We start from the raw sequence: 10,533 nt of genomic DNA, 5'->3' as shown, positions 1-10,533 counted from the left end.
GTCCCTCAGGGCTCAGTTTTGGGGCCAGTCTTGTTTAATATCTTTATTGATGATCTGGATAAGGGGATTGAGTGCACCCTCAGTAAGTTTGCAGATGACACCAAACCAGGTGGGAGTGTTGATCTGCTTGAGGGTCAGCAGGCTCTACAGAGGGACCTGGACAGGTTGGATCATTGGGCCAAGGCCAGTGAGATGAGGTTTAATAAGGCCAAGTGCCGGGTCCTGCATTTCGGTCACAACAACCCCAGGCAACGCTACAAGCTCAGGGAAGAGTGGCTGGAAAGCTGCCCAGCAGAAAAGGACCTGGGGGTGTTGGTGGACAGCCGGCTTAACATGAGCCAGCAGCGTGCCCAGGTGGCCAAGAAGGCCAACGGCATCCTGGCCTGTATCAGGAACAGCGTGGCCAGCAGGAGCAGGGCAGTGATGGTGCCTCTGGACTGGGCCCTGGTGAGGCCTCACCTCGAGGGCTGTGTTCAGTTTTGGGCCCCTCACTTCAGGAAGGACATTGAGCTGCTGGAGCGTGTCCAGAGGAGAGCCACCAAGCTGGTGAGGGGTCTGGAGAACAAGTCATATGAGGAGAGGCTGAGGGAACTGGGCATGTTTAGTTTGGAGAAGAGGAGGCTGAGGGGAGACCTCATTGCCCTCTACAACTCCCTGAAAGGAGGGTGTAGAGAGGTGGGTGTTGGCCTCTTCTCCCAAGGGAATAAAGACAGGACCGGAGGGAATGGTCTGAAGTTGGGGCGGGGGAGGTTTAGATTAGATATTAGGAAGAATTACTTTACTGAGAGAGTGGTCAGGCCCTGGAACAGCCTGCCCAGGGAGGTTGTGGAGTCACTATCCCTGGAGGTATTTAAGGAACGTGTAGACATGGCACTTCAGAGCATGCTCTAGTGCCCGAGATTGTTGGTTTCTGTCTGTTTGTGGGGTGCTGTGTGGTTGTGGGCATTTGTTTTGGTTTGGTTTTGGTGTTTGGTGTTCTGGGATTATTTTTTTTTTTTTTTTGTTGGTTGGACTCGATGATCTCAAAGGTCCCATCCAACCAAAAATATTCTGTGATTCTGTGAAATCATCTACATTCTGAAGCAGCTTGATCTCTGGAGAAAAGGAAATTTCCTCAAGAATTTGTTCCAATACCCGCCCAAAAAGGTTGGGTGATTCAGTAAACCCCTGTGGTAACACAGTCCACCAAAATTGCTGCTTCCTCCCTGTTACTAGGTCCTCCCATTCAAAGGCAAACATGTCTCGACTTTCTGCTGCCACTTTCTGCTACTACACTGAACCACTTGTGTTCACGAGGTATTTTGCTTAACAATGTATAAGGGTTGGGTAAAACTGGATAATGCACCTGAACAATTTTGTTTAGTTCCCTCAAATCTTGCACTAGTCTCCAACCCCCATCTGACTTCCGGACCGGTAAAATAGGTGTATTATAAGAAGAGATGCGTGGCTCCAAAAGACCATCTTTCAACAATCCCTCAATCACAGGTTGAAGCCCCTTCCTCCCCTCCAGTGATATAGGGTATTGCTTCACACGCACAGGTTGACTCTGCTTCTTTAATTCTACTTTTAGAGGGGGTATGTCCAATCCTCCCCGATTTCCTTCCGCCACCCAGACTACTGGATTAATCGCTTGCCTCTGTGATGCTCCCCTTACAGCGCTCCCCTCATGAAGAGCATTTTAAAAGATACCTTGCGGAGTCTGAGTGCTTTTCTTACTGGGATCATCACAGACCAGCACCTCCTGGTTATAACCACTCTTTCAACAACCTTGGATGCCAACACTCAGGTCCCATGGACTGGTAAGGGTGTAGTTTGCTCAGGTAGCCCCTGGCTTGGTCCCCGTCCACTGCTCGTTCTTCTCCTCCAGAGTCCTGCCTCAAAGCAAAAAGGGCTGGGAGACCTCGCTGGTGGCAACTCGGGGAAAGAGGACATAGAGCATCTCAGATCTATCTACACCGTCTCCTACTAAATTCAGCAGTGGCCCCATGTTATCTCTTCTTCTGCTTTAACTGTTCCTGAATTACCAAAAGCTCATCTTGGTGCCCTGGAATTCCTTTTCAAGTTTCAGTTGAGTTTTGATAGGGGCCATTGCTGAGCCAGGAGAATGCTGTCCTTGAGGACATGATGTATCCAGGCACACAGTGAAAACTGGTCTTTTCATTGATTGCATCATCAAGGGAGTGAGTAAAGATCCCTGTGTGACGTGTTTCATGTCCATGCAATGCCTGCAGCTACTGGGTAGAGAAGGGATGGACCTTGCCTCTCTGATGCCACCTGATGACTGGCGCCTCTGACAGAAGGCATCAGTCAAGGGAACGGGCGCCCAATCGCACTCTCTGCGATGCCGTCTGGGGCATCTGTGACACATCCACCCTGCATGGGAACTGCTTCCCTGCAGGTCCCGTGTGCTCCAGGCCAGCCTTGGAATCTCATGTTACTCTGTGGCCCTGGATTTGAACATTGCTTTGAGTAGCTGCCCTGAATTCTGTCCGGCCATGGGGAGCTGAACCTGGGACAAATGCCCCTGTAGTCACTTGAGCTCTGGTAAATTCAGCTGATGGAAAAGAGAGAGGCCTTGCTCTCCCTATGGCACAGGAGTGCAGTCGTTCAAATGAATACCTCTAAAAACTGACATGAACATAGTGAGTAGATAAAATATTCCCTTGGCCTCTTTTGGGGAAATCAGTTGCCATTTCACTTGGCCAAAGGATTTCCCACCAGGCTCATATATGATCCCTGAGATGTTGCCCTGTCTCTAAGAACTGCCCCATTAGAGCTTGCAGTTCCCTGCTCATATCTTTGACCACCCCTGACACCTTCAATGTGGCCAGGCGTTGTCTGAACAGCCCAATCCTGCCCTCCATCGCCATGGATGAACGTGGGAGCTGGAGACAAGGAGCTCACATGCAGGAGCCTATTGTTGTGCACACCTGAACCCCTGAGGCAAGAGGAATCCCACCTCCAGTGGGTTTGTGGCAAGCATAGGAGGGAGGAGAGTCTCCTTCAAACGCCAGCAACAGAAACACAGGATGAGATGTTCCATGGACTCAGCTGAATCCCTTCCCTCAGCAGGGGTAACGGAGATCCCTGCCTGTCGCTGTCTGGATGTCCTGTCTTACTATATAATAATACCAAAAATAGTGACATTTAGAAGTAACTTTGAGAGGAGAATTTTCAGTTCTGGAAAGAAGTGTGTCTATCCAGCTGAGGGAGGGAACACCAGGGATGACTTCAGCCTGTTTCACAGCAGGTTCCCCTGGAGCCCCAGGGACCCCTCCAGGGAGCCCAGATGGGGCAGAGAAAGTGCTGCCTTGGGCTGTTGCTCTGCTGCTGAGCTGGGCCGGGCTCCTGGGATGGAGGGAGCTCCTGGCCATGGGGCAGCGCGGCAGAGAGACAGCTCTGCCCAGGAGCAGCTCCTCTGCCAAGCGCAGCAGGGCTGGGGGCTCTCCCAGGACAGGCAGAGAGAGAGCTTAAAGGTGGTCAGGACTGGGAGGATGACTGAGAGCGCACTGGAGGAGAAATCTTCACAGCCCTTGACAGGGTAAGTCTCTGGCTGCAGGGCAATGCAGCTGCGGTTCCTGGAATGATCTCCTAAAGCTGGCACATCCCACAGCCTATGGCATCTATGAGGAGGTCTCTCACAGTTTCTTCAGAGTAGAGAAAAGGACTTGCTTTGGAGCCCAGCTTACCTAAGGCTCTTTCAAAGGGACAGGGCACATCAGCTGCCTTCTCCCAGGGATGGCTTCACACCCGGAGTGTGAAGCCAGGTGTTCACAAGGGGTGCCCAGGGCTGTCCTTCAGAACAGGGTCTCTGTGTCCCAGGGAACTGTGTGCTGGGGCAGGGACTCTGCCGCCAGTCAGGGTCAGCTCTCAGCCTACCCGGGGAGCAGGATAAATGTTTAAGGAGTTCTCAAGTTGGAAGAAGTCACTGGGACTCCTGAGCTGTAACTTTGAAAGATCAGTAGGTCTGCCTTGAAGCTCTTAGGGTGCCTTCAGCCACTCCTCTGCCCATGGAGAGCACCAGCATCACCTCTGCTGGACCATCAGGGTTGCTCTGACCTGCCCTTTTGCACCTGCAAACAGGAACATGAACCCAGTCCCTGCCCTGCAAACAGGCAGGTGTCTGTAGGGCCAAGGTGAGTGCACAGAGGTTGGGATGGGCTCTGTGAGTGCTGACAGGATAAGACACGGCACAGGGAAACACTTCCCAGGAGGAAAATGTCCAGGCAGCAGAGACATGATCAGGGAATGAGAGGAAACTAAAACCAGTAATGCTGTGGGAAGGAGGGCAATGTTGATGTCTGGGAGGTGGCATGAACGGCTGGGTGAGGGTAGCATTTTCCTGAGTGCCTGGCTGTCTCTCCACTTGCCTCCCTCAACCAGAACCTCACTGCATTTTTCCTTGTTTCTCTACTTGTCTGTGATATTGTTGTTGTCTTGTTCTCTCAGTCAGGCTCTCTGGGGATGGGAGCTGCAGCAGCCAAGTCAGGCACGGCTCTTGTCATTCCTCCCAGGCAGGTGTGTCCATGGGAATGAAGTGCCCAAGCTCTCCTCTGACCTGTGGGGCTGTGGGCAAAGGAGTCGATGTGGCTGGGGAATGAGCTGAGCCTCCCTTACTGAGATATCTTCAACAGGACACGTGGGTATCTCCTTGGGGTGTCCTTCCAAGCTCTGAGCTGCCCTCCAGGATGCAAATCTTTCCTACAGCATCTTTGTGTTCTCTCAGTGCCCCATGGAGAAGCACAGAGATGCTACAATGGAGGAAATGCTGCTGGGTTTGTGAAATCAACTCTGTGTGTCCTTGGTGAGAAGTGGGGTGCCGAGCCCTTGCTCAGATACCTTAAGAAAGGGTAAGACATTTAGTGATCGCTCTGCTCTCAGCAGAAAAGAAGCCAATTTTCAAGGGAGGAGAGCGTGATTGCCCTCTAATACCCAAAGGTGCAAGTGCAGGAGAGTTGGGAACAAGCCCGTCCAGCCCCCCCTGAGCTTGCCCTAAGCCACAGCGAATCCTTTTACCTCTTAGGTCTTACAGTTGCTAACTCTGAGCGCAGGAGAAATGTGGGGGATTTCTGGCTTTGGAGAACCAGTCATGATGTGTGGGTAGGAAGAAAATTCCCTGAACTCAGTTCTACCACCCACGTTGTTTCAAACTGGAAGTGCAGATGCTAACAAGCCCTTCTGCATTAGGAATGGTTTAGTCTCACAAATTCCAAATATCCTCCCGAGCCCCTCTGCCACATTCCAATGTACCCACTGCAGCAGGGCAGGGATGACTCCTGAAGAGGCCAAATGCAGAGGCCTGGCTGTTCACAGCACTGGCAGCCAGCACAAAATGAAGCTCAAGTCAGGGATCTGAAAGAAGGTTGCAGAGGGACAGTCTACAGGAAATGGTGTAGGTTTTCCTCAAACAAGCCTGTCCTAAATTGTTGCTTTCTTTTCCTCCAAGAACAGTGCCCCATGCCCAGAGGAAGCAGATGCCCAACAGGAGCTCCATCACCCAGTTCCTCCTCCTGGCATTCGCAGACACACGGGACCTGCAGCTCTTGCACTTCTGGCTCTTCCTGGGCATCTACCTGGCTGCCCTCCTGGGAAACGCACTCATCATCACTGCCATCGCCTGTGACCACCGCCTCCACACCCCCATGTACTTCTTCCTTCTCAACCTCTCCATTCTTGACCTGGCATCCATCTCCACCACTGTCCCCAAATCTCTTGCAGTTTCCCTCTGGGATTCCAGGGCCATCTCCTACTGGGGATGTGTGGCCCAGCTCTTGTTCTTTTTCTTCTTTATCACAGCAGAGTTTTGTCTTCTCACTGTCATGTCCTACGACCGCTATGTTGCCATCTGCCAACCCCTGCACTACGGGACCCTCCTGGGCAGCAGAGCTTGTGTCCACATGGCAGCAGCTGCCTGGGGCAGTGGGTTTCTCAATGCTCTCCTGCACACGGCCAATACATTTTCCCTACCCCTCTGCCAGGGCAATGTCCTGGACCAGTTCTTCTGTGAAATGCCCCAGATCTTCAAGCTCTCCTGCTTACACTCCTACCTCAGGGAAGTTGTTCTTATTGTGGTCAGTGTCTGTTTATCATTTGGCTGTTTTGTGTTCATTGTGGTGTCCTACGTGCAGATCTTCAGGGCCGTGCTGAGAATCCCCTCTGAGCAGGGACGGCACAAAGCCTTTTCCACGTGCCTCCCTCACCTGGCCGTGGTCTCCCTGTTTGTCACCACTGGCACACTTGCCTACCTGAAGCCCCCCTCCATCTCCTCCCCATCCCTGGATCTGATGGTGGCTGTTGTGTACTCAGTGGTGCCTCCAGCTGTGAACCCCCTCATCTACAGCATGAGGAACCAGGAGCTCAAAGAAGCTTTGAAGAAACTCATTCAATGGGTTCACCTCCAGCAGCGGTAGAGCTGCCCATCTCTCCTCACAGACTCTTCTTAGCTTTTCTCAGGGTGGTTTGTGCTTCATTTCTTTTTCATCTGTGGTCATCGTGTTCATACAGGAATGTCTGTATTTGCTCCACATCTCCAGAAGCATGATCCTACTGTGCTGAACAATACAGAGGCCTTTGGTAAATGTGCCATCATGGTGTCAGAGCTGGCTTCCTGAGGATCTCTGTAATCAAAGGGCACCTCTCCCAAGGGCAGCTCCTGAAGCCTGGGCTCTTCTTCCTGCTGAAGGCAGGAGCAGGCTCCAGGAACTGCACTCGCCATGGCTGCTGCTGAGCTTGGTTCTCGGAGGGTTTATGGGGAGAGGGCACTGGGAGACATTCTGGGGAGAGAGGGCTGGACCCAGGTCTCACTAATTTTAAGTATCTGTCCTGGGTTGGGTGTCACAGGACTAACTTGTCTTACAGTGCTGGGGAAAACTGCACTTTTAGAAGTCTCTAGTGTCTGAATTCATGAAAATATGTACTTTATAGCCAGCCAGACTCTGTGGGATTCAAGGTCTCGGTGTTTTTGAGCCTTGCCAGGTGCAGGCACAAGGAGGAGCAAGGCCTGGGCATTTGGCCTGGGCTGGCCAACAGGATTATTTCATACCATGATCGTCACATTCAATATAAATTAGAAAAGTTTGCTGTGTAGTTTCTCTCTCCCTTGATGGTCATGGTCCAGAGAACTCCTTGCCTCAGTTCTGGGCCCCGGTTCTGGACCCCTGAGCCCTTCCCTTCCCCCCAAAGCCTCAGCCACCCCCAGTGTCCAACCTTTGCTGTTCCTGCTGGGAGTGCACACCTTCCTGCTGATGGAATGGGCTGAGAATAATTCTTGTATATCTTAGATTAGTATCGGGATTGATACTGGTTCTTTAGTATTATTGTTAATTATTTAGTCTTATCCTATTAAATCTATTTATATTTCAGTCCTCGTGTTTCTTTTTGTTCCCCGATTCCCCTTTCTGGGTGGGGAAGGGTCATTGGGTGAGAGAATAATTGTCTAAATGACCATAAATTGTTATGGGTTTTCTCAAACCGTAACAGTATCCACAAGCAAACAAGGGCTCTGCCATCCCAGGGGAGGCCGGTGGGACCCTCCAAAAGGAGACTGGAGAGTGATTCGTGTGTCCTTCAGTAAAAGCCCATGGATGGGTCAATGTGCACGTGGGAAAACATCCTGAGTCATGAAAAAAGCTCTGAGCCCATTCCACAGCTGTAGACCCCTGGGAAGGAGCTCAGTGGCAGTGCGGCCCCTCCAGCTGATTCTGCTTCCCTCCCTGACCAGCACAGCCAGTGTGGAGTCACTCCAAGGGCCCACAGCCCACTTGCTCTGTGGAGCATCACTGCCAGCGTGGGGCCCTGTGAGGAGCACAGCGCCACCAGGCTGGACCGGAGGAGGGGTGGGGAGAGATCAGAGGAGCCGACCATGGCTAGAAATAGCCTTGGAGAGAAAAATGAATGTGTTCAGCTGCTCCAAGATAATACCTGGAGTTTGGGTACCCTAAAGGACGCTCACGGTGCAGAGTCCTTGCTGTGCTGGTGCTCCATCAGGCCTGGGAAGTGGCTGGAGAAGGACTGGTGTCCACCACTTGCCATCTCTTGGTGCCATCATCCTTCCTGAAGGGTGTCATGGAAAGGAAGGCTGGGGCCCTGTATCAGGGCTTGCACTGAAGGAAGCCACATCACTTTGCTGCCATCCTTCAGTCCTTGTGCCCAGAACATGTTCTTCAGGCAACCTTCCCCACCCTGGGTGTCAGCACTTACCTCAAAAGTCACCCTTAGACAAGGTTCCTCAGCAGGGGCTGAGCTGGAGGACTGGGGTCCAGCTGTGACCACAGGAAGACTTCTCCTGGGTCCTCTGCTGGTGTCGCAGCTTCTGTGGTCCCCCAGCAGAAAAGGCAGCATACAGAGACTTGGGAAACTGTAGACCATCCCCATGCCCATGGGAGCCCTCAAGAAGAGTCCCTCACTCCAAAGATCCAGCCTGGCTTGTTGCTGCATGGACAGACAGGGGAAACTGTCCCAAGAACCTCCTTCCAGACCCCATTGCCTCGTACCAGCCCCAGTGCCCAGCCAGACAGGGCTCTCCCCCTGGTCACTGCAATGGTTCCAGGCACCCAAGGCAGTGTGGAGTCACTCCGTGTGTTACCCACCTGGTAACACATCCATGTTGTAGTTACTGCTGAGCGAAGCTTGCACAGCATCGAGGCCATTTGGGCTTCTGATGGTGCCCCAGCAAAAAGTAGGCAGGGGGTACATGGGAAGTTCAGAGGGGACATCGCTGGGACAGCTGACCTAAATGGGCATATTCCATACCATATGACGTCATAAGTGAGTGAGTGGCTGTGTGGGACTGAGCTGTCTACCAAGGTTATACCACAACACCCGTACATCAAGGCAAGCTCGGACAGGACTGGTTGAGGAGCAACCTCAAGGAGAAAGGTTTGGGCATCCCAAGGTCGGCCAGAGCAGCCAGTGCGGCTCAACAAGAATATGGCCATGAGCACATTGGAGGAATATGGCCTCCCAGAAAAGGAGACTTATTGTCCATCCTGACTCAGCAAGAGTGTGGCCGCATTGGGAGTGGTGTTCCCCAGGGATTTGACTCCCTGTTCTGGAGGAATTGGAAGGAATGGTCACATCTGCCAGGATGGGGTTAGGGGCCATGTGTGGAGGGGCTGGGAGACCTGGGCTACTTAGCCCAGTGAAGTGGAGGCTGAGGGAAGAATAGCAGTAGCTCAAGACAGTTTGAACATTTCAAGAAGATGGCACCATTTTTGACAGTGGGAAACAGGATGGCAAAGGAAAATCATCAGACACTGCAGCTTTGGATGTCCAAAGTGCACTGAGGGTGAAGAAATGTCATTCTGAGGGTGGTGCTGTGGTGCAAAAAGTCCCTGAGAGGGAGTCTGGACCAGCCCATGGCTTTGTGTTTCAAAGAACATCTGGTGAGGAAGGAGAGACACCGGTACAGATAGGGACATGCTGGCGTGAGAACAAGATGGGGAAGTACATTGGGTGTCTGCAGCCTGCAGGGAAACAGGCACAGGCATGGGACAGTGTAGGACAGCCTGTGGTGCAGATGGCCAGGGGCGCTGTCAGGGCTGAAAGGCCCTGGCAGAACCCAGGTCTTTGCCCCCTTGGCTATGGCTGATGGCCCGGCCACAAAGGCCTAAGAAGACACACATCATCCTCATGGCAATGGGGCATCGTTGCCTCCTTGCAACCCTCCCAGGGAGGCCGGGAGGTGTCGTACCATTGTCCTGTCTTTGGCATTGCACTCCCCACGTCCCCAGGAAGAACCTTAACCCACACAAAAGGGTCAGGATCTGCCTTCCCAGGGTCTGGGGGTCAGGGCTTGGCCTTTCTGCTTCATCAAACAAAGCCAGGGGTTTCTCAGCACCTGAGCTGCCTGCACAGCACCTTTGCCTTCCTGCCATCATGGCCTCCTGTGATCTGCTCTAACGAGTCCCTGGGGAGGCTTTGTCAGGAATGGCCCTCGCAGGGGCCTGTTTATACTTCAAGGTACTTTGGGGTTTGCTTCTGACTTTGATTTCTTGAGAGGTTTCTTCAATCTCCTCTTGGCATCTGAGGTTCATGGACTCAGCACCAAATATGCCATGGGGCTCATTAAGATACAGAAAGCCCTAATGAGCTATGTCTCTGCCTGTAATTTTCTTTAAGGCCTTAGGACTTGTACAACTAATTGGAGAGGTTTCAGTTGGGTACCTAATATGAAGCTTTACGTGAAGATCTCATAAAGGAGGATTCTTTCTTTCAAGGGTATTTTCTATCTTGTTTTAGTTTATAGAAGAAGTGAGAACGGCATTCTCCAATGGGTATTGATCCAGCGGGTCTCCTGGAGACACCTGTACAGGCAGGAGAAGCAGTCCCTTTAGGTCCAACGCTGTATGGACAACCTCACTCCTCACCTCCTCAAGCCCACCAGTTCCCTCCTCGGCCACTTCGCACTTGCATCCCTTTTCCTCGCATCAGACTTCTCCACTGCACTCTGCAGCTGGATGGTACAGCTCCTTTCCACCAGCTCCCACCTGCTTTCCTTAGAGACCGGGCTGCACAACGGCACAGAAAGGTTTC

This window comes from Numenius arquata, unplaced genomic scaffold (assembly GCF_964106895.1).
Source record: "Numenius arquata unplaced genomic scaffold, bNumArq3.hap1.1 HAP1_SCAFFOLD_417, whole genome shotgun sequence".
In the NCBI taxonomy this organism is placed as follows: Eukaryota; Metazoa; Chordata; class Aves; order Charadriiformes; family Scolopacidae; genus Numenius; species Numenius arquata.
This window is presented reverse-complemented; position numbering follows the sequence as displayed.